This window comes from Oncorhynchus mykiss, chromosome 8 (genome assembly GCF_013265735.2).
Source record: "Oncorhynchus mykiss isolate Arlee chromosome 8, USDA_OmykA_1.1, whole genome shotgun sequence".
Lineage (NCBI taxonomy): Eukaryota > Metazoa > Chordata > Actinopteri > Salmoniformes > Salmonidae > Oncorhynchus > Oncorhynchus mykiss.
In genome coordinates, this window is record NC_048572.1 from 23,038,285 (window position 1) to 23,059,876 (window position 21,592).

Genomic DNA, 21,592 nt, shown 5'->3' on the forward strand with positions numbered 1-21,592 from the left:
GGACATTACTATACTCCTAGTACTCTCTTTCTCTCTCTTTCTCTCTCTCTCTTTTCTCATGGACATTACTATACTCCTAGCATCTCTCTCCCTCTTTTCTCATGGACATTACTATACTCCTAGCATCTCTCTCTCTCTTTTCTCGTGGACATTACTATACTCCTAGCATCTCTCTCTCTCTCTCTCTCTCTCTCTTTTCTCATGGACATTACTATACTCCTAGCATCTCTCTCTCTCTCTTTTCTCATGGACATTACTATACTCCTAGCATCTCTCTCTCTCTTTTCTCATGGACATTACTATACTCCTAGCTACTCTCTCTCTCTCTCTCTCTCTCTTTTCTCATGGACGTTACTATACTCCTAGCATCTCTCTCTCTCTCTCTTTTCTCATGGACAGTACTATACTCCTAGCATCTCTCTGTCTTTTCTCATGGACATTACTATACTCCTAGCATCTCTCTCTCTCTCTCTCTTTTCTCATGGACTTTACTATACTCCTAGCATCTCTCTCTCTCTATTTTCTCATGGACAGTACTATACTCCTAGCATCTCTCTCTTTTCTCATGGCCATTACTATACTCCTAGCATCTCTATATCTCTCTCTCTTTTCTCATGGACGTTACTATACTCCTAGCATCTCTCTCTCTCTCTCTTTTCTCATGGACATTACTATACTCCTAGCATCTCTCTCTCTCTCTCTCTCTCTCTCTCTCTCTCTCTTCTCATGGACATTACTTTACTCCTAGCATATCTCTCTCTCTCTTTTCTTATGGACAGTCCTATACTCCTAGCATCTCTCTCTCTTTTCTCATGGACATTACTATACTCCTAGCATCTCTTTCTCTCTCTCTCTTTTCTCATGGACGTTACTATAGTCCTAGCATCTCTCTCTCTCTCTCTCTTTTCTCATGGACATTACTATACTCCTAGCATCTCTCTCTCTTTTCTCATGGACATTACTATACTCCTAGCATCTCTCTCACTCTCTTTTCTCATGGCAATGGGCCACAACTTTTGCTACTGTGATGGCGCATTGCGGTATTTTGACTAACAGATATGGGAATTTATCAATGTTTGATTTGTTTACAAATTCTTTCCGGGTCTATGTGATCTGTGGGAAATATGTGTCTCTAATATGGTCATACATTTGGCAGGAGGTTAGGAAGTGCAGCTCAGTTTCCACTGTGGTCAGTGGGCACATATCTAATCTATAGATTCCAGATAGCATTCCAAATGGCTTTGTTTTCTGGTTGATTCTTTACAGTGTGTCAAATAGTTCTCTTTTTGCATTCTCATAATTTGTTTGGATCTAATTGTGTTGCTGTCCTGGGTCTGTTTGTGTTTCTAAACAGAGCCCCAGAACCAGCTGGCTGAGGGGACTCTTTTCTAGGTTCATCTCTGTAGGTGAGGGCTTTGTGGTGGAATGTGTGGGCATATTTTCATTTTAGGTGGTTGTAAAATTGAACAGCTCTTTTCTGGATTTTGATAACTAGCGGGTATAGTCCTAATTTTGCTCTGCATGCATCATTTGGGGTTTTGTGTCTTTGCAGAATTCTGCATGCAGAGTCTCAATTGGGTGTTTGTCCCATTTAGTGAATTCTTGGTTGGTGAGTGGAGCCCAGACCTCACAATCACAGAGGGCAATGGGTTCTATAACTGACTGAGCCAGATTCTAATTGGGATGTTGAGTTTTATATTCCTCTGTTAAGGCAGAGGTAGGTATAATTATTGGTATGCTCTTGGGCAACAGTGTCTAAATATGATCTCTCTTGTATTCGTTGTCCTGGCAACTGGACCTTTTTTGGAACACCGTTATTTTTGGCTTACTGAGAGTCACCGACGTCCCAGGTCTGACAGAATCTGTGCAGAAGATCTAGGTGCTGCTGTAGGTCCTCTTTGGTTGGGGACAGAAGAACCAGATCATCTGCAAACAGTAGACATTTGAGTTCAAAGTCCAGCAGGGTGAAACCGGGTGCTGCAGACTGTTCTAGTGCCCTCACCAATTCATTGATATACAGTCTGTTGAAGATGGTGGGGCTCAAGCTGCATCCCTGTCTCACCCCACGGCCCTGAGGAAAGTGTATGTTTATTGCCAATTTCCAACCATTTGTTTAGCAGACCCTAATGCCAAAGTGGTCCCGTGTGTCTCAGTTGGTAGCGCATGGCACTTACAACACCAGGGTTGTAGGTTCAATTCCCAAGGGGGTCCAGTATGACGAAGAAGAAAAAAAAAGTATGAAAATGTTTGCAGTATACTTACTGTAAGTCACTCTGGATAAGAGTGTCTGCTCAATGACTAAAATGTAAACTGAGTAAAGCAGTTTTTTTAAATCAACAAAGCATTTTGTTTTGTTTTGTTTGTTTGTCAATAAGGTTGTGCATGGTGTATACGTGGTCTGTTGTACAGTATTTTAGGAAGGAGTCAACTTGACATTTGCTCAGGACATTGTTTTCACTGAGGAAATAAATGTTGGACTCTGCTGTTGATGATACTGCAGAGGATTTTCCAGAGATTACTGTTGACACAGATTCTGCTGTATTGAGGTCCAATTTGCCTAAACTTTTGTGGATTGAGGTGACCAGACCTTGGTTCCAAATATTGGGGAAGATGTCAGAGCTGAGGATAATGTTGAAGATTTAAGAATAGCCTATTTTAATTTGCGGTCTGTATCATTTTGTTTAGTATACCATCAACACCACAGGCCTTTTTGGGTTGGATGGTTTGTACTTTGTCCTGTAGCTCTTACAATGTAATTAGTGAATCTAATGGCTTCTGGTGATAGTTGATTCTAAGTGAAGTACATTATCATGTATATGTTTTTGTTCTTGGTTCTTTGTTATACAGCCAAAAGAATGGAGAAGTGGTTTATCCAGACATCTCCATTTCTGGATAGAAGTGATTTGATTCTACGGATTCATCAATCACATTGAGCTGTTTTCTTGCATGCTGTTCCTTGTTTTTTTTCTTAGTGTATTTCTGTATTGTTTAAGGCGTAAGCTAAACCACTTCTCATCGCTGTTTATTTTCTTAGGGTTTCTGCTTAATATGTTAGCTGATAGGTCAAATATACTGTTCAGGCTTCCTACTGCTAAATGTACACTTACAGACTGTGGGTTAAGTTCAGTGATAAAGTAATCTACAGTACAACTGCCAAGAGATGAGCTATAGGTATACCTACCATAGTCCCCTCGAAGTCTACCATTGACTATGTATAGTTCCAGCGTGCAACAGAAAAGCAGGAGTTGTGACCCGTTTCTGTTGGTTGTTTTGTCGTAGTTCTGTCTAGGGGGCACTCTCTCTCTCGCGCGGCAGGCGGGCCGGCCAGCCAGCACACCACACGCACTATATTCGATGCACACATGTAATGCTGTGAATTCTCTCAACGCACATCCTATTGGAGCATAAATACTTGATGACTGAAGAGCATGACCCACCATCAGCAATGCCAATACTGCAGGACCAACGTGACCAAGCAGGTCAATTGTAATACACTGAATGAAACAATTAGCTCCCAGCCCAGTGATTGATCCCATGGCTGTCTGATGGATGTGTAAACAGAGCTGTTAGCTAACATGAATGGAGTGCCACACTGAATAAAGCAGACACGGTCAATGAGTTGAGCTACAACATACTGTATCTAACTGGTCTGGTAATGGAATCCCAATACATGGCATCAACCTTCAGCCCACGCGTTCCTCTTTGTCTCTACATCCATCCAACAAGCTGATCAACATCAATGACATTGACCGGAGGGAAGTGTTTGGCCCCAATGTCACCTCAAGGAGAAATCCCCAGTAAAATGACTTGGGAGAACTAACCTAATCCTGACTGAGGAAGAACAAAATGACCTGTCGATCCTAGATGTGATCCCTTTCCCTTACTTTTCCCACACACTCCTAATGAGGACCTGCCTGCTTTTCCCCGCTCACTATGCACTGCCAAGGCAGGCACCGGGCCCGTAGACCCGGTTGTAAAAATGTCTTGTTTCGGGAAGTAACATGACTCACTCATTTATTTAGGAATTTCTCAGACAAATCAACAAGCTTTGTGAGCTTATCCTGGCTCACAAACAACAATACCCATAATGGGAAATTTATAGGGTTCTATTAAACCATGGGAGCAGATATCTGTGACTGGTGATGTTGTGATTTGATCTGTGTATATTGCCAATTCCTATACAGAAGTAGAGTGTGTGTAATCCTGGCCAGCGTAAAGAATGGTGTGTGACTATTTACAACACTGTCGTGCTAAATGGATGCCATCGCATTGTGGAAGGAGCTATTGTATCGCCAGGGTCATCCCATCAACTGTAATGAAAAAAACATTGCAGATGGTCAAATAATAACACATATCACCATGGTAAGACATGGTTTATAAATAATCAAGTGAGCAAATCATTTTCTTCATTTCAACGAAGAAAAACAAACACAGGCCTGTGCACAGAACACCTAGAGCCTCTGGTAATGTATCTGTAGGCTAGCTAGAAGAGAGCTTCTCCAACATAACGTAGCTTATTCACAGCGGAGGTCAACAATACCACAAAACCTATTTCCCGTTGTGAATTTGCTAGGCATATGAATGTATTCTAGACGAGGAACATGGATCAGGAGGGTCACAAATGACTTTGCTACTCTTCAAAGAAAGGGTGGCACTACCAATAGATACAGTACATTGGAAATAATAGGTGACAACCTTCAAATATGGGAACCTTATTTTTTCCATCATCTTTACTGCAGGAGGATTACATATACTGCAATCATCCTCCATTTATACAATGTATCAATAGCACCCAAAACATACCGCCTGTAGAGAATACAGCAGTAGACACTATTAGCACCCGAGCCTGAGACGCTGCCTCTGTAAATAGTCCCAGGTAAAGTAACTTCTCCTCTCCCTGTCCAACCCTGGAAGCAGAGCTGACCTTTTGCCTCCTATCTGACTCGACAGCGCAGATCTACGAGCGGGGTACCACCATAAAGCAGCACTCTCCCTGCAATATTCAGCATAAAATATGCATCAAATGATATAACCCTTATATAATGCATCCATGGGCCAAGTCTGGGCTCATCCATGCTGTGTTCTACAGCTAATTAAGCGATCTGTGCAAAGCAAAACAGAGCATGGGGAGCTGCTAATTTTAGGTCCTTCCCTGAGCCCATCTGAGAAACAGGAGGCTGGGAAGCAGTGGGAGGCTCCGGAGCTAACGCAACCAAGTGGCTTGAAGGCGGGGGACAAACGGCAGGGGGGGACGCTTGGTTCGCTAAAAAGCCCATATGACATCAGTCAGAGTGAGCATGGCGATGCGGTGGGAGTGAAACAAAGACCTGTCAGGAGGGGGGAGAGAGGAGGAGAGGAGACAATGGCACCCCAGTCAGCTCCACACAGTCACAGAGTCCAACAGAGAGCAGCATCCATGAGGTCACACAATTAGTGCCAACTAGAGGTCAACCGATTATGATTTTTCAACGCCGATACAGATTATTGGAGGAACAAAAAAGCAGATTTTTTAAAAATGTATTTGTAATAATTACACTTATTTTAACATATAATACATCAATAAAATCTATTTAGCCTCAAATAAATAATGAAACATGTTCAATTTGGTTTAAATAATGCAAAAACAAAGTGTTGGAGAAGAAAATAAAAGTGCAATATGTGCAATGTAAGAAAGCTAACGTTTAAGTTCCTTGCTCAGAACATGAGAACATATGAAAGCTGGTGGTTCCTTTTATCATGAGTCTTCAATATTCCCAGGTAAGAAGTTTTAGGTTGTAGTTATTATAGGAATTATAGGACTATTTCCCTCTATACCATTTGTATTTCATTAACCTTTGACTATTGGATGTTCTTATAGGCACTTTAGTATTGCCAGAGTAACAGCATAGCTTCCGCCCCTCTCCTTGCTCCTCCCTGTGCTCGAACCAGGAACACAACAACAACAGCCACCCTCGAAGCAGCATTACCCATGCAGAGCAAGGGAAACAACCACAGGCTCAGAGCGAGTGACGTTTGAAACGCTATTAGCGCGAGCTAACTAGCCAGCCATTTCACTTCAGTTACACCAGCCTCATCTCGGGAGATGATAAAAGAGCTGCTGGCAAAACGCACGAAAGTGCTGTTTGAATTAATGTTTACGCGCCTGCTTCTGCCTACCACCGCTCAGTCAGATACTTAGATACTTGTATGCTTGTATGCTCAGTCAGATTATACACGCTAGATAATATCTAGTAATATCATCAACCATGTGTAGTTAACTAGTGATTATGATTGATCGTTTTTTATAAGATAAGTTTAATGCCAACTAGCAACTTACCGTGGCTTACTGCATTCATGTAACAGGCAGTCAGTCTCCTTGTGGAATGCAATGGTCATTATTGCGTTGGACTAGTTAACTGTAAGGTTGCAAAATTGGAGCTGACAAGGTGAAAATCTGTCGTTCTACCCCTGAACGAGACAGTTAACCCACCGTTCCTAGGCCGTCATTGAAAATAAGAATGTGTTCTTAACTGACTTGCCTAATTAAATAAAGATTAAATAAAGGTGTGTAAAGAAAAAAAAAAAAATACATTTTAGAAAATCGGTGTCCAAAAATACCGATTTCCGATTGTTATGAAAACTTGAAATCGGCCCTAATTAATCAGCCATTCCGATTAATCGGTCGACCACTTGTACCAACACACTTTCAGCCCTGTGCAGCCCTTCCAATACTTGTCAATTTGCACACATAGTCACACCCCTCTCTTTCTCCCTATCTTGTGTGCCAATAGTGAAAACTGAGAAAAACAGCCTCCCTGGAAGGTTTCTGTCAGCAAGACTGGAGGGAGAGCTAGTAGGTCCCCAGTCCAACAGAACGGGCAGACCCAGGTTTCATCAGCGGAGAGCCCAGATCTGTCCCAGGTCTGTCCTAGCAAAGGAAAGGAAATCAATCTGCCTCCCTGGCCCTCCCTGCCTACTGCTGGGCCTTCCTCAGATCAGCTGTGTGTTTATTGAGATCACTAACATTGCCAGAGTCCTCTGCTAGGAACAAACCACATGGGTAACACCAGCCAGGCAGCCACACTGGTTCCCTCACCTGTATCCTGGAGCGGATCCTTCCTTCCTTCCTCCTCTGCTGGTTAACTGGCGTAACCTAATAAGTTCAACACTAACATAACATCTTCAACTCCAACAGTTAGTCACCTATACAGTAGAGACACATAGTGGTATCAGCCTCATACTCAAGGCTAGTATAGAAGTTAATCACCCCACAAGGCCACCAACACACTCACCATTGTTTTCATTTCCATTGGAGAAATTAAGGAGGTGTCATGTGTGGGAGCATACGGAGAGGAAACATTATTCTGAGATGAACATGGAGCGGTTTGTTTGGAGATAAGAGCAGGCAGAAAGAGAGAGGGGGAGTGTCTAGGGAAAACAGGCATCTGTGAGGAGTACTGAAGAACACATGCCTCCGGCTAGATCCTGTAGCTCAACAGCAGTGCTACTCTGTGTGAGAGGCTGACCAGAATCTCTCAGACAGGCAGTCCCAGCAAAAATACATGCATTTTCTCCTCATAAAAAGCCAGAGAATAAATGTGGCAACCTTTTACAGGAATACAGTCTCGATTAGCATCGGAATTAGCTGCTTCAATATTTATACATCCCACAAACTTGCCAGAGCAGCTTTTTGGGTGTCTGCTCGGTATGGAAAAAACACTTCAATTATTGTTTTCCATACAGTGGCACATCAGACTCCTAAGCTATAAAATGACACTACAGGGACTCCCTTTTACAACCAAATGATATGTATGCAGTCCTCTAGATGTGACACACTGTAAAACATTGTTTCTTTTCAAACTCTCTCTGCATAATCTTTTCACTGTATTTTTTACTTTGCAATATTTCAAATGGCAATAAAAATAGACCATTATTATTTCAGTAAATAATACATGGGCCTTGTTCATACTGTATAGTACACCAATATACTGTACGCACTTATTTCCCAACTGGAAAGCAGTTAGTAAATTCAGTGGGACCGCTCATACGTTCAGTATTACAGCATCTCTCCAGCACTATGCTACCCAGTAGGCATGGATACTCAGGGCTCATTGTGACCTCAATTACTCCAGATTGAGTTGGGTTCCCCACCTCTCTCTGTCTCAACACCAAGTCATTCTCTACAGACACGGGTACTCTAAGGGATGAACTGACTAGTTCCCTTCTATGGAGAGCAGAGGGCTAAACTGAGGATGGAGGAGCACAGCGCAGAGAAATGAAGGGCATTCTTCCTAGCCATGCCATGCACACGAGCCCGGGCACTGTACTGTAAAACATGTTACTCCTCAGTAGTGCACCTCCCATCATTCGGCATTGTGTATGAACTACAGACAGGGCCTTTAGCTTGGCAGGAAGTGTGTAGCATGCCACAGCACGGAAGATACAACTGCAGGCTGGAGCCTTCAGTCAGGCAGAATACTTAAACTAGATGCTTAAGATTTGAGTATCAACGTCAGCTACTGTGGGTCTGCTAACTGCCAGATGGGATAAGCAAACTGACAGAAATCAGATAAAAGAGAAACTTCCTGCTTAGCTACCGGTGCATACCTGCCTGCCAAGACACAGCCCCTACACAGTCCCTACACGACTAGTAACTACGTACGCTACATTCATTGGAAATCGCAGTCACACAACCTGTTTGCTGTGGCCACGTTGTAGTGTGTGTGTGTGTGTGTGCGTGTTCTCTTACACGGGTGTAGATTGAGTGATTCTGCATTTGCAACACTATGTTTTATTTGACACGTGCTCAGAATGAGTGGTGGTAAAACAAAAAGATTTAGGGAATTCCACAAATATTATCTTTCTTCCCTCCATAGCTGTGGAGAGGAGAGGACAGGAGGGGAGAAGAGAAGACAGGAGGAGATTGGGGGAAGACAGGAGGAGTGAGGAGAAGGGGAGAGGAGAAGACAGGAGGTGATGGGGAGAAGACAGGAGGAGAGAGGAGAAGGGGAGATGAGAAGACAGGAGGGGAGAGGAGAAGACAGGAGGGTGGAAGACAGGAGGGGGAGTGAAGACAGGAGAGGAGAGGACAGGAGGGGAGGGGAGGGGAGAGGAGAAGACAGGAGGGGAGAGGAGAGGACGCGAGGAGAGGGGAGAAGACAGGAGGGAGGAGAAGAATACTGGAGGGGAGAGGAGAGGACAAGAGGGGAGAGTAGAAGACAGGAGGGGGGAAGACAGGAGGGGAGAAGACAGGAGGGGAGAGGAAAAGACAGGAGGGGAGAGGAGAGGACAGGAGGGGAGAGGAGAAGACAGGAGGGGAAAAACAGGAGGGGAGAGAAGACAGGAGGGGAGAGGAGAAGACAGGAGAGGAGTGGAGGGGAGAGGAGAAGACAGGAGGGGGGAAGACAGAAGGGGAGATGAGAAGACAGGAGGGGAGAGGAGAAGACAGGAGGGGAGAGGCGAAGACAGGAGGGTGGAAGACAGGAGGGGAGAGGAGAGGAGAAGACAGGAGGGAGGAGAAGAATACTGGAGGGGAGAGGAGAGGACAGGAGGGGAGAGGAGAAGACAGGAGGGAGGAGAAGAAGACTGGAGGGGAGAGGAGAGGACAGGAGGGGAGAGGAGAAGACAGGAGGGGGAAAACAGGAGGGGAGAGAAGACAGGAGGGGAGAGGAGAAGACAGGAGAGGAGTGGAGGGGAGAGGAGAAGACAGGAGGGGGGAAGACAGGAGGGGAGAGGAGAGGAGAAGACAGGAGGGAGGAGAAGAAGACTGGAGGGGAGAGGAGAGGACAGGAGGGGAGAGGACAGGAGGGGAGAGGAGGAAACAGGAGGGGAGAGGAGGAGACAGGAGGGGAGAGGAGAAGACAGGAGGGGAGAGGAGAGGACAGGAGGGGAGAGGAGAAGACAGGAGGGGGAAAACAGGAGGGGAGAGAAGACAGGAGGGGAGAGGAGAAGACAGGAGAGGAGTGGAGGGGAGAGGAGAAGACAGGAGGGTGGAAGACAGGAGGGGAGAGGAGAGGAGAAGACAGGAGGGAGGAGAAGAAGACTGGAGGGGAGAGGAGAGGACAGGAGGGGAGAGGACAGGAGGGGAGAGGAGGAAACAGGAGGGGAGAGGAGGAGACAGGAGGGGAGAGGAGAAGACAGGAGGGGAGAGGAGAAGACACGAGGGGAGAGGAGAAGACAGGGGGGGAGAGGAGAAGACAGGAGGGGAGAGGAAGAGACAGGAGGGGAGAGGAGAAGACAGGAGGGGAGAGGAGAAGACAGGAGGGGAGAGGAGAAGACAGGAGGGGAGAGGAGAAGACAGGAGGGGAGAGGAGGAGACAGGAGGGGAGAGGAGAAAACAGGAGGGGAGAGGAGAAGACGGGAGGGGAGAGGAGAAGACAGGAGGGGAGAGGAGGAGACAGGAGGGGAGAGGAGAAAACAGGAGGGGAGAGGAGAAGACGGGAGGGGAGAGGAGAAGACAGGAGGGGAGAGGAGGAGACAGGAGAAGAGAGGAGGAGACAGGAGGGGAGAGGAGGAGGTGGTGTGTAGAGCAGGGTGCTGGCACTGCCAGGTTGCTAACCATACGCAGCGTGGGCTGCTGGGAGCACTAGAGACCTGACACAGAGCCAGCTCACACTTCCCTTCCTCAGCCCACCTAAATAAGATGTGAGAGTGTGTGTGTTGTGGGGTGTGTGTGCATGCGTCTGCAATGGCAACACCTTCTCTGATCTGCCCAAAATCAGTCTGTTTAGAGAGGAGCAGGATGCAGCACCAGCAGCACTGTCGTCACTGGAGGCAGGTGACTAGTTGGGAGGAAGAGATGATTGCCACAACTGTCCCAATTTGTCCCTGACACTATTCAACCTATTTAGATATAGAATAGAAAGGGAATACAAGCTATAACATCTCCATTGAAGTGCAGGTTCAGCCCAGACTAGTTTATAAATACAGTATGAAAAACATAGGCCTCCATGTCTGGGCCTGATAGTATCTGACAGCCAAGATAACATACAGTACATGTCAGAAAACGTGTGGTGACATGCCTGTCTGACTGGTACTCACCAAGAGAGAACAGAGCGCCAATGACTTCAATGCTAAACAAGACTAGACAAATGAAGCACGCTAAAAACACAGACACTGTATACACTGAGAGCTGCCTGGCTTTCATGTTCACGTTCATTTGTAGTTCCTGTTCAAAAAGAGGTTGAATATCAGGCTGATGGTGTTGTCTGGAGCTGTCAGTGAAGTAGTATCTGTGTTCACAAAGTGTTACTGCCATGTGTAGTACCCTTTGTCAGACTGCGCCGATCGGATTTCAGGTGGCAACAAAACGCCACTATTTTAACTATGTCAAAAGAGAACACAGTGAAGAGCATTTAAACAAATACATCACAACGCGCTGTTCGGTGTTTTGTCGCCTCGCCAGTTAAAAGGATCGAGGACACAAAGAAGAGCCTCAGAGCGGAGCTAGACATTCTGACGCGCGCGGAGAGAGAATCAACCATTTTCTTTAAGCTAATATTGTCTTTGGGGTGTCGCTGCGCGCTGACAGGATGAGGAAGAGGATCAATGTTTACAGACAGATTGCTAGGGCTTTGAAGGGGAGGGAGCGAGGAGTATTCATCAAGACCTCTGACACTGCGTTTCACAGCAGACTCGGTGCTGAAGACGTCTGAAGACTGCCAGCCCTGTGATCAAGGGCCCAGCCCTGGGACGGATGGTAACACACACACACACACGCAAAGACACACACATATCTTACATATAACTTATCAAAAGCACCCATCAAGAGCAACTTTGGGATATCACTAATATAAGCTACAACATTGGCCCCCTTAGTCTATTCTTGTTGTCTGTTTGCTTAAAGTTTGAACATCGAAATTCAGCTAAATAAAAGTAATAAATGGGGGTCGTTACAAATTCATTACGACTTTGGTGATGAAGGTATTTCTCTTTCATACCCTGGCTGCTTGTGATCGGAGCTGGGAGCTAGCTAGCACTGGCTAATCCTGAGGGCTAATAGAGAAGCCCCTGCCACTCTCATCCCACACGTCAATATGAGCAGCTCTGCTCTGGGCTGAAGAGGGTGCTATATTAGAGCCAGAAAAAGAGGCTGGAGGCTGGGGGAGAGTATGAGAGATCAAGTACACACACAAACACAGACAATTGCACACACAAATGCAAGCACGCACACACAGTAAGAGCAGAGGGATGATTCTCCTGGGTCTGTACACTGGCTAGCTTCTCTGTTAACACTTTATAAGGTTTGACGTTGCCATGTGAGCTAAACCAGGCTCTGAGTTTCAGGATGGTTTAGCTCTCACTGTCTTGGCATGGCTGCTACAGTATTTACGCTCCATTGAGGAAGTGTCCTTTGTCACATGCTTGGTAAACAGCAGGTGTAGACTAACAGTGAACGGGTCCTTTTCCAACATGCTTAAAGACAGATGTGTTTTTTTTTTAAAGAAAAAGATGGTTGTGAAGGACTTGTGACTGGGCTGATGTGCCTCACCTCAGACATCAATCTCAGGGTTGTCTTTCAGTGCAGCGATGCCTGGATGGATACAAGGTTGGAAAGATTGTGACAAAACGCCGTGAGGTGAGAGACAGCTCTATCCATCTGAGAACAAGACATTTGATTTCTCGATCTCATAAGACTGAGCCCTGTCCGTCAACTCCTGGTGATGTCGTCCAATTCATTACAGTAAGTGTACCATCTTCAGACTGTAGTGTCAACCTACTTGTTAGCTACCTCACATCTTCCTAGCTATTGACCTCTTTTCGCTGAAAACAAACATCTTGGTCTGTAAGCAGTGCTTCAGGCTGAGTGGCCAACTCTAGCTAATCAAATACTGTGACGCATCCATCGCTCCTGCCTCTGATTGCAGAGTGGATGAGTGTCATCACCGTCGCCCCCTCGTCCCATCATTGGAGTCCATAAAGAGAAGAGATATTGTCTGTCCGGCTTTCACGTCTCTCTCCTCTCTCCCTTCTCTGGTTAATGCAGTGAAAAGCAATCTGAATGGCAGACAGGTCAGATTAGGAGATGGAGGGAGAGGAAGTGACAATATGTCATAGGGGCTCTATCCATCTCCTCAGCAGGCAGCACCACCCTGTAGGGCTCTCACACACATACAATCATAAACGCGCACACACAGATTCCCAAACGCACACACAGATTCACATACGCACACAGATTCCCAAGCGCACGCACAGATTCACATATGCACACAGATTCACATACGCACACAGATTCACATACGCACACAGATTCACATATGCACACAGATTCACATACGCACACACAGATCCACATATGCACACAGATTCACATACGCACACAGATTCACATATGCACACAGATTCACATATGCACACAGATTCACATATGCACACAGATTCACATATGCACACAGATTCACATACGCACACAGATTCACATGCGCACACACAGATTCACATACTCACACACAGATTCATATATGCAAATACAGATTCACATGCTCACACACAGATTCATATATGCAAATACAGATTCACATACACACACAGATCCACATATGCACACAGATTCACATACGCACACAGATTCACATGCGCACACACAGATTCACATACTCACACACAGATTCATATATGCAAATACAGATTCACATGCTCACACACAGATTCACAAATGCACATACAGATTCACACATGCACACACAGATTCACACACTGCACACACAGATTCACACACTGCACACACAGATTCACACACTGCACACACAGATTCACACACTGCACATGGGTGGCCTGACACACTCCATGTAAAGGACTGAGGGCTCAATCATGTGCTGAGAAGAAAAGGATAACATTCCAGAAGGAAGGAAGGAAGGAAGGAAGGGAGGGAGGGAGGGAGGGAGGGGGGGGGGGGTGGACAGACAGACAGACAGTGGTGACAATGGGAGCAGCCCAAGAGTATGGCAAACCTACCATCATACAAATCTCACTGGGCAGAAAACTGTTTTTTTCTCTCTCACGTCTGAAATTGGTCACTCTCTCAAATCATATACCTCTGTCAGTCACCCACCCGTTCTCTCTCCCCCCACCCCTTCTCTCTTCCCCCCACCCCCCCGGTCCCCAGACATCCGTCGGCACGTAGCGAGCAGAACGAGCTATCTAGTGACACTCCTGCCATTTGCTCTTTTGAGAGCGTGGGCGTAGTGAAGGAGCGCTTTAGTCACCGCCTGGCACAGCTGCGGGCTCCGGGGCGACCAACTGGTGCCTCAGCAAGCTCACCACCTGTTCTGCCATGGCAAAGGAGAAGAGAGAGCCTAACCCCCTCCACACTCCCTTGCTTCCTTTTACTCCCTCCCTCCCTTCCAGAGACAACCCGTTTATTACTGGGGCAGCTTCCTCCACCAGCCTGTTTCCACATTCACCCCTCATGGGCTCCCGAGTGGCGCAGTGGTCTAAGACACTGCATCTCAGTGCTAGAGGCGTGACTACGGTACCTGGTTTGAAACCAGGCGGCATCACATCTGGCTGTGATTGGGAGTCCCATGGGGGGCTGCACAAGTGGCCCAGCGTCATCCGGGTTTGGCCGGGGTAGGCCGTCATTGTAAATAAGAATTTGTTCTTAACTGACTTGCCTGGTTAAATCAAAAATACAAATAAAATGTTTGTCAGGAAGTGCTGCTACAATAAACCTGGACATTGTATCACAGAGCAGTGAAACCACCCTAGTTTCATTCCTATCTGTCTACAGTAAGTCACACACACTATCTGACTGTGCCATCTTGCTCTTCGGCATGGAGCTCCCTGCTATTGGAGGAGGACCAAGAGAGAGAGGTTGGAGCGAGACGGACAGGGGCATCAAGCTCAGGGTTACAGGGAGGAACAGGTGTGAGATGGGGATCCCTTTGTGTCCTCTACATGGCAGGCAGGGGGACATTGAGAAGGGGGCTTATGGGTGGGACTGACTGGGGGAACAAAGACCTGCAGAGTGCCATGCATCATCCCTAACCCTGGCTGGTGTCATGATCCCCTGTGCCAGCCTATTGTAGCTCATCATCCCTCTTTGGCCTAGTCAGTCACACCATGGGATGTACCACCCAGACTGGCTAGGCTGTAGCGGTGGCTTACGGTAGAACTGCAGTGTACTGCACTAATGATGTAGTAACACATACATTAGTGGAATATAACTTATCAGATTGGTCTTCTGTTTTGATACAGCTTACTGTCTATCAACATTATAGCTTGGAGGCTGAGGTGAGCAATGGTATGGGCTTATCAGGGCCCACAGATTACACTCAGGACATACCAGTCCGTAACTAATCAAGACGTCCTTCAGAATGCGTGGGAAGAAAGAGGAGGCAAAGAGCAGGCAGGGGGCTGTGTTCCTGGATGCAATCACTCCAGCCCTAAATATCCCTCCCTCTCTCATCAGGACCGACCCACACCATGGCCAAGACTGCACGCTTCCCGAAACAGAAAGTACGCGTGGCTGCAGAGATGCGAGTTTGTGGGGCTTCATTTGCATGTGCGATGAAGAGGAAATGAAACCGTGCCTCGTTATGTTTTACTGTACTGAGCCGCCGCAGCGCCACACCTTTCCCCAAACGCTGCTTTCCATGTGCTTTGACTACGGACACAAAGTCTGCCCAAGGACTTCTGGGTATTTACAGAAAATGGGAGCAAACAAACTGGTGCTCAGCGATGCTTCAATCCATGCTATTAAAATTCAAACGCTCGATTATCTCCTCAGCACCAAAGAGAAATGGACCACCATGTGTGTGTCTTTCTCTGTCTGTCTGTCTGTCTTTCTCTGTCTGTCTGTCTGTCTGTCTTTCTCTGTCTGTCTGTCTGTCTTTCTCTGTCTGTCTGTCTGTCTGTCTGTCTGTCTGTCTTTCTCTGTCAGTCTGTCTGTCTGTCTGTCTGTCTTTCTCTGTCTGGCTGTCTGTCTGTCTTTCTCTGTCTGGCTGTCTGATCACTGGACACAGAGAGAAGGAAGGACAAAATGAGGGTAACACAATACAACCTAGAGTTATGGGTTTGTGTAACTATTTTGGGTGAAACCAATTGCTTGAAAGCAGAGGTAATGTTCACGTGAGGGCTTGGGAATACATGGGACTTTGAAGTGTTGTGTACACACACAGTCAAATGACCTACATACCTACATGATGTGTGCGTGTGTGTGTGTGTGTTCCGCTCCGGATCTGACGAGACACCTGCACACACTCTGTAGACTAAAGTAGAGCTATTGTTCTAATTGAGAAAGCCTACACCGATGCAGGCACGGCGTTTTGGCTGGCTTCTACTCCCGTGTACACCAGCGTGAACACGTAAACAACAGCTAGTGCTGTGCTAAAACATATTGACTGACTCACCTATTCCCTGTCTGGGTTTCACCTTCATCAACACAACACAGATAGTCAGCAGCAGCCAGGATCCAGCTACAACCTCCTCACAGTAGCACAGACATCAGTCTGGCCACCACTCCTGACTCCTGGATGCAGCCATATCAATTCAGAAAGTATCCAATCAATAGAGAGGGAGAAGGAGAAAGAGAGAGAGAGGGGGAGACCGACAGATGGAGGGAGAGAGAGAGGGGGAGAGGGAGAGAGAGACCGTCAAAGGGAGGGAGGGAGGGAGGCTGACAGAGGGATGGAGAGAGAGAGAGGGAGAGAGAGAGAGAGAGAGAGAGATATGGAGATAGAGAATCAGCAGGTGACCAATTTCAGACATGAGAGAGAAAAAAAAACAGTTTTCTGCCCAGTGAGATTTTTATGATGGTAGGTTTGCCATACTCTTGGGCTGCTGACTAACACCCACCTTCCATTGTCACCACTTCCTGTCTGTCTGTCTGTCTGTCTGTCTACCATTTTCTTCTCAGCACATGATTGAGCCCTCAGTCCTTCAGGAGAAGGAGGACATGTGTTGCGGTTCTGAGTACCTGCTGCACATGAGAGGCGGTCGCCGTGCAAACACAGGCTAATCACATGTGCCTTTATTCTTACCAGACAAATTTAGATCCCCCCGGGGGAGAGTATTTGGCCACAGCTGTTTCTCAGGCTGAGCTCCCCCCTCCTCTCCTCCCTCGTTCAGTCCTGTCTATACTGTTACACTCTCAATCTGATTCCTTTAAGGACACAGCGGCACGAGGAGCGCTGAGGGTTCCCATAGTAACAGAATGTGTGTTTCTACTTTAGGGCTCTGTGTCTATTGTCTACCACGCTGGCAGCTTGAATCAAAGCGAATGGCAGGCTGACCAGCAGTGGTCATTTATTTTCCTCTCCCCCTCAGCTCCTCTGTCCATGACAAGCTTTTGGAATCCCTGCTGTGGATCATAAAGTGGTCGGCCATTTTCTCTCGCCACCTACGAATATGGCTGTGTGTTTCTCTTGGAGTGGACCCTTTCATTTTGGATGGTTAGGGAGAGAGATGGATTAGCTTTTTGCTAGGCTTGGCTGTCCAGTGGAGGCCAGGGAGGGCCATGGGGGTCCAGTACTGGGTTGCTCTAGTTGTGCCTGGTCACGTCATGGCTGTGGTATTCTGCCTGTTCTCTTCTCCTCATGGCCATACGGTCCGAGGGAACCGTGCAGCTTACCAGCGCATCCACGCCTGGAGTCCACACACACACACACACACACACACACACACACACACACACACACACACACACACACACACACACACACTCCAACTACGCCAGAGGTCTCATGTCTTACCCTATTTGCCTTACCCACATCTACTTAGCTAGAAAGTCTACGTGTGTGGATTGTTAAATCCCACCAACCCAACATGATGTACCTAAATGTGTTTGCTTCAGGGAGAGGGGGGGGCAGTGTAGCTCCAGATCTCTCTCTGTATGTGACATAGCCCTGCCAGGTGTGTGCCTGAGCCCCAGCACATTGGTCCAATCCTCCCAGGGAGGGAAGAATCCAGCCTCAGCTCTCCCTGGAAGCATTGACCTTTCCCCGACCCGAGCCGAGGCCTGAAGATGGTGGTGCTGACAGAACCCCACCGCTTTCAGAGGGAGCCGAGCTGGCTGGGTCGATGCAGCGTGACACACAGTGACAGCACAGAACTCAAGGGCATCGTGTGACTGGCCAGTGAGCTGAGCCACCTCCACCTCTAAATGTATGCACGGCACTGGAGACAGGCAGACATACACAATGTCAAATGTAAATCAGAGAGGCCTTATCTGACCCAGCAGGTGGTAGTCTGACCTTCTGCTACAGTAGCCACTCTCCTATGGTTATTAAACTTCACAGAAGATAGACTCAAGTCTACATACATGGGGGTTGGGGGGTTTCCTATTGACTACCCTGCAAGCACCAGTGTGAGTCCCATACCCAATCCTCCCTCCCATGAGCCTCCTGGGTGCCTGGCTGGGCCGAGGTGACCTCAGGGCCAGAGTGGCTATGGTTGACTTGTAGGCATGTAGCAGGCAGTTCCACTGAGAACAAGACGCTATGGACGGTAGGATGGATCAGCAAGACACGACTGTCACTAGTTCAACGCAACCACTGTCTGTGAGTCAGTATAACTTAGTGGTTAAGTCTTACTGCTTGGAAAACAAAAAGTCACTGGACAATGGACATAGGCATGGATAATAATTTGGCATAATAATATGAATGTTACCATGTATCAAGCCACTGTTCATAAATTATAACACATTAAGTTCACCTCACTTCTGTGTGAGTCCATTGGTGCTGTGTGGGAGGGAGGAGTTATGGCTCTGCACACCCGCAGGCAAGACTGTATAAATCATACTTCCCTGTCGGTCTGTCTACACTGAAGACCCATGGAAACTATTTTCCATTGGACAGAACATGACCTAAATACAGAGAGCTTCCATAACCTGTTCCCCACTGATGTCCTCTCTCCCAAAACCCCATGCATCCCACTCAACCAACAGCTTCAGTAGCACCCCCAATATTCGCCATATTGAACTTTGACGCCCATGTCTAACCTCTCCCGGCTTCTGACAGCTACTGCTGCTCAGCTGACTCGCTGGCAGCCATTTTGGATCTCACCATTTTCAAGGGGATTGCATGAGTCTCCAATTAGCAGATAAAACAACAACCGGAGGGCTCTACTACAGTACCCTCCTGTCATGATAGATACGTGGAGCTCAGCAGCACATACACTCTGCATCATGACAGATCCCAAGTCAGAGAGGGATTACAAATTACTTTTAACCTCCTGGAATGTGTGTAAACAGTAACCAAACCAGATGTTACTATACGCTACACTACAGAGCAAAACAAAACCACCAGCCCTCAAAAATAAACGAATAAACTGTCAAATTGTATTGCAATATAGTAGTTGATAAGTTCTCAATAAAAATAGTCATTTCAAGAAGTGGAAAGCTCTCCTTTTCAAAAAGAGAAAAAGGCAAGAAATATCTTCCTTTTGTTGTTAAGCAGCTTGCCACACAACGCTGTGCAATTAGTGACAATCATCCCCGTCTGTGCACCCATTACCCACCTACTCTGGCATCGCCCGGCTTGTCACCCCGGTTCACAGCCACTGACGCACCCCATACACTCTCACTCCCACTTCCTGTGTGTGACGAGATGCTGACATTCACACACTAACGCTGACGGCGGTGTGGGGGGCACACACACACACACACACACACACACACACACACACATACACACACACACACACACACGCTCTCATCAGGTTGTGAAAGTTATTTAGTGTTTTACATGTTTATTTGTGTCTGCAGCCACACCACAAGCCGCTATCAGACAAAGAGCTGAAGAGCAGGCGGAACACACACCACCTGCACAACAACACAACTAGGTACAAAGGGCAACGAGAGAGAGAGAGACAGAGAGAGAGAGAGAGAGACAGAAAGAGAGAGAGACAGAGAGAGAGAGAGACAGAGAGAGAGAGAGAGAGAGAGAGAGAGAGAGAGAGGGAGAGAGAGGGGGGGGGTGAGGTGTCAGAAGAAAATACGTAGTTAAAGTTCTCCTTCACAGACCCAGTCTGCCACACAGGATATGACACGGGTGACTCTAGTGACAGAAGGCTCTTTAACCCTTTAAAGGCGACATTGCTGCACGTCGTCAACAGCACACATCATCTGACACAAGCTGTTTCTTTTATCAAGCCCATCGCATGGAAAGAACTGAATCTGAATTATTCTAGCGGCAGGAACATCAGGGATAACAGGGAAAAAAGCACACACAAAAAAAACATTGAACATTTTGGATATTATACCCTTGGCAAAAGATTATAACTGAGTCATTTGGTTAGCATGGTATTCAGCGCCGACATTGAGAATAATTCTACAAAATGACTACATTACGCCTCATTCAACCCTATCTATCAGACACAGACAAAAGAACTTACATTTTAGCCCCTAATGATGGGTATTATGCAAAAAAAAATGGCTTCAATGGTTGTGTTAATAATCTCTCTTTAGACAGAAATTCACACGTTAGCCTGTTCCGGCTCTCCAAGCAGAAGTGCTCCTATGATGTAGCTACAGTACTGTGTAAAGAATGAGAGATAGAAATGGCTGAACAGAGCAGTACTGTATAGAGGAAACACAGTACAGTCAAACAGTACAGCAGAGATACAGCAGAGATACAGTATAGATACAGTAGAGTACAGTACAGTATAGATACAGTAGAGTAGAGTACAGTCAAATAGTAGAGTACAGTATAGATACAGTATACAGTAGAGTATAGTATAGATACAGTAGAGTAGAGTATAAATACAGTAGAGTACATTACAGTAAAGTACAGTATAGTAAAGTAGAGTAAAGTAGAGTACAGTATAGACAAAGTAGATTAGAGTACAGAATAAATACAGCAGAGTACAGTAGAGAACAGTATAGATACAGTAGAGTACAGTACGGATGCAGTAGAGTGCAGTAGAGTAGAGTAGAGTATAGATACTGTAGAGTACAGAAGAGTAGAGTACAGTATATATACAGTAAAGTACAGTATAGATACAGTAGAGTACAGGTAGAATACAGTATATATACAGTAGAGTACAGTATAGATACAGTAGAGTACAGTATAGATACAGTAGAGTACAGTATAGATACAGTGGAGTACAGTATATATAAGTAGTATACAGTATAGATACAGTAGAGTACAGTAGAGCACAGTACAGATACAGTAGAGTACAGTGGAGATACAGTAGATTACAGTACGGGAACGTACCTCTGGGATTTGACAGGCGACTTCTGCCTGGCAGTCCTGGCAAGCCTATCCAGGCACACACCCTCTTCACACGCCCTGTGATCGGGAGAGAGGGATACGAAGCTGTCAGGAATATACAGACTAGTGGCTAAACGTGCATGACCATGCACAAAGACGACACATAGACAAACACTGTGAAAGTGTTGAATAAAATGACAACTAAAAGGTATTGGTAGTCATGTATATTCTGCCCAAAGTGAACAGTGGACTTGCTCTCCACATTGTTCCTCTGTGTATCTGTGCCTGTCAGTCTGCCACGCTCCTCTTCATCCTTTGGGTGGCGTGGTGGAGCCTCAACCACCATGCGTGAGAGACCCTCTCTGTCCTCTGATGTCACCTCACCCCCCTACACTGATGAGGCAGGTGACAAGAGCAGCACCGAGACACTCTGACAAGAGCTCTCTCTCTCTCTGTATCGCCCA

The 21,592-nt window shown here is 46.5% G+C and overlaps 1 protein-coding gene across 3 annotated transcripts in view; it reads right to left on the reverse strand.

Annotated features, from left to right (window-relative positions):
- Window positions 1-21,592, reverse strand: part of hivep2a (HIVEP zinc finger 2a) — a 96,864-nt gene that overhangs the window by 68,196 nt on the left and 7,076 nt on the right. For all 3 annotated transcript variants that reach the window (XM_021611989.2, XM_021611988.2, XM_021611990.2), the window contains one exon: window positions 21,132-21,206. The gene's annotated coding sequence lies outside the window, so the exon portion shown is untranslated. The remainder of the gene's footprint in view (window positions 1-21,131; window positions 21,207-21,592) is intronic.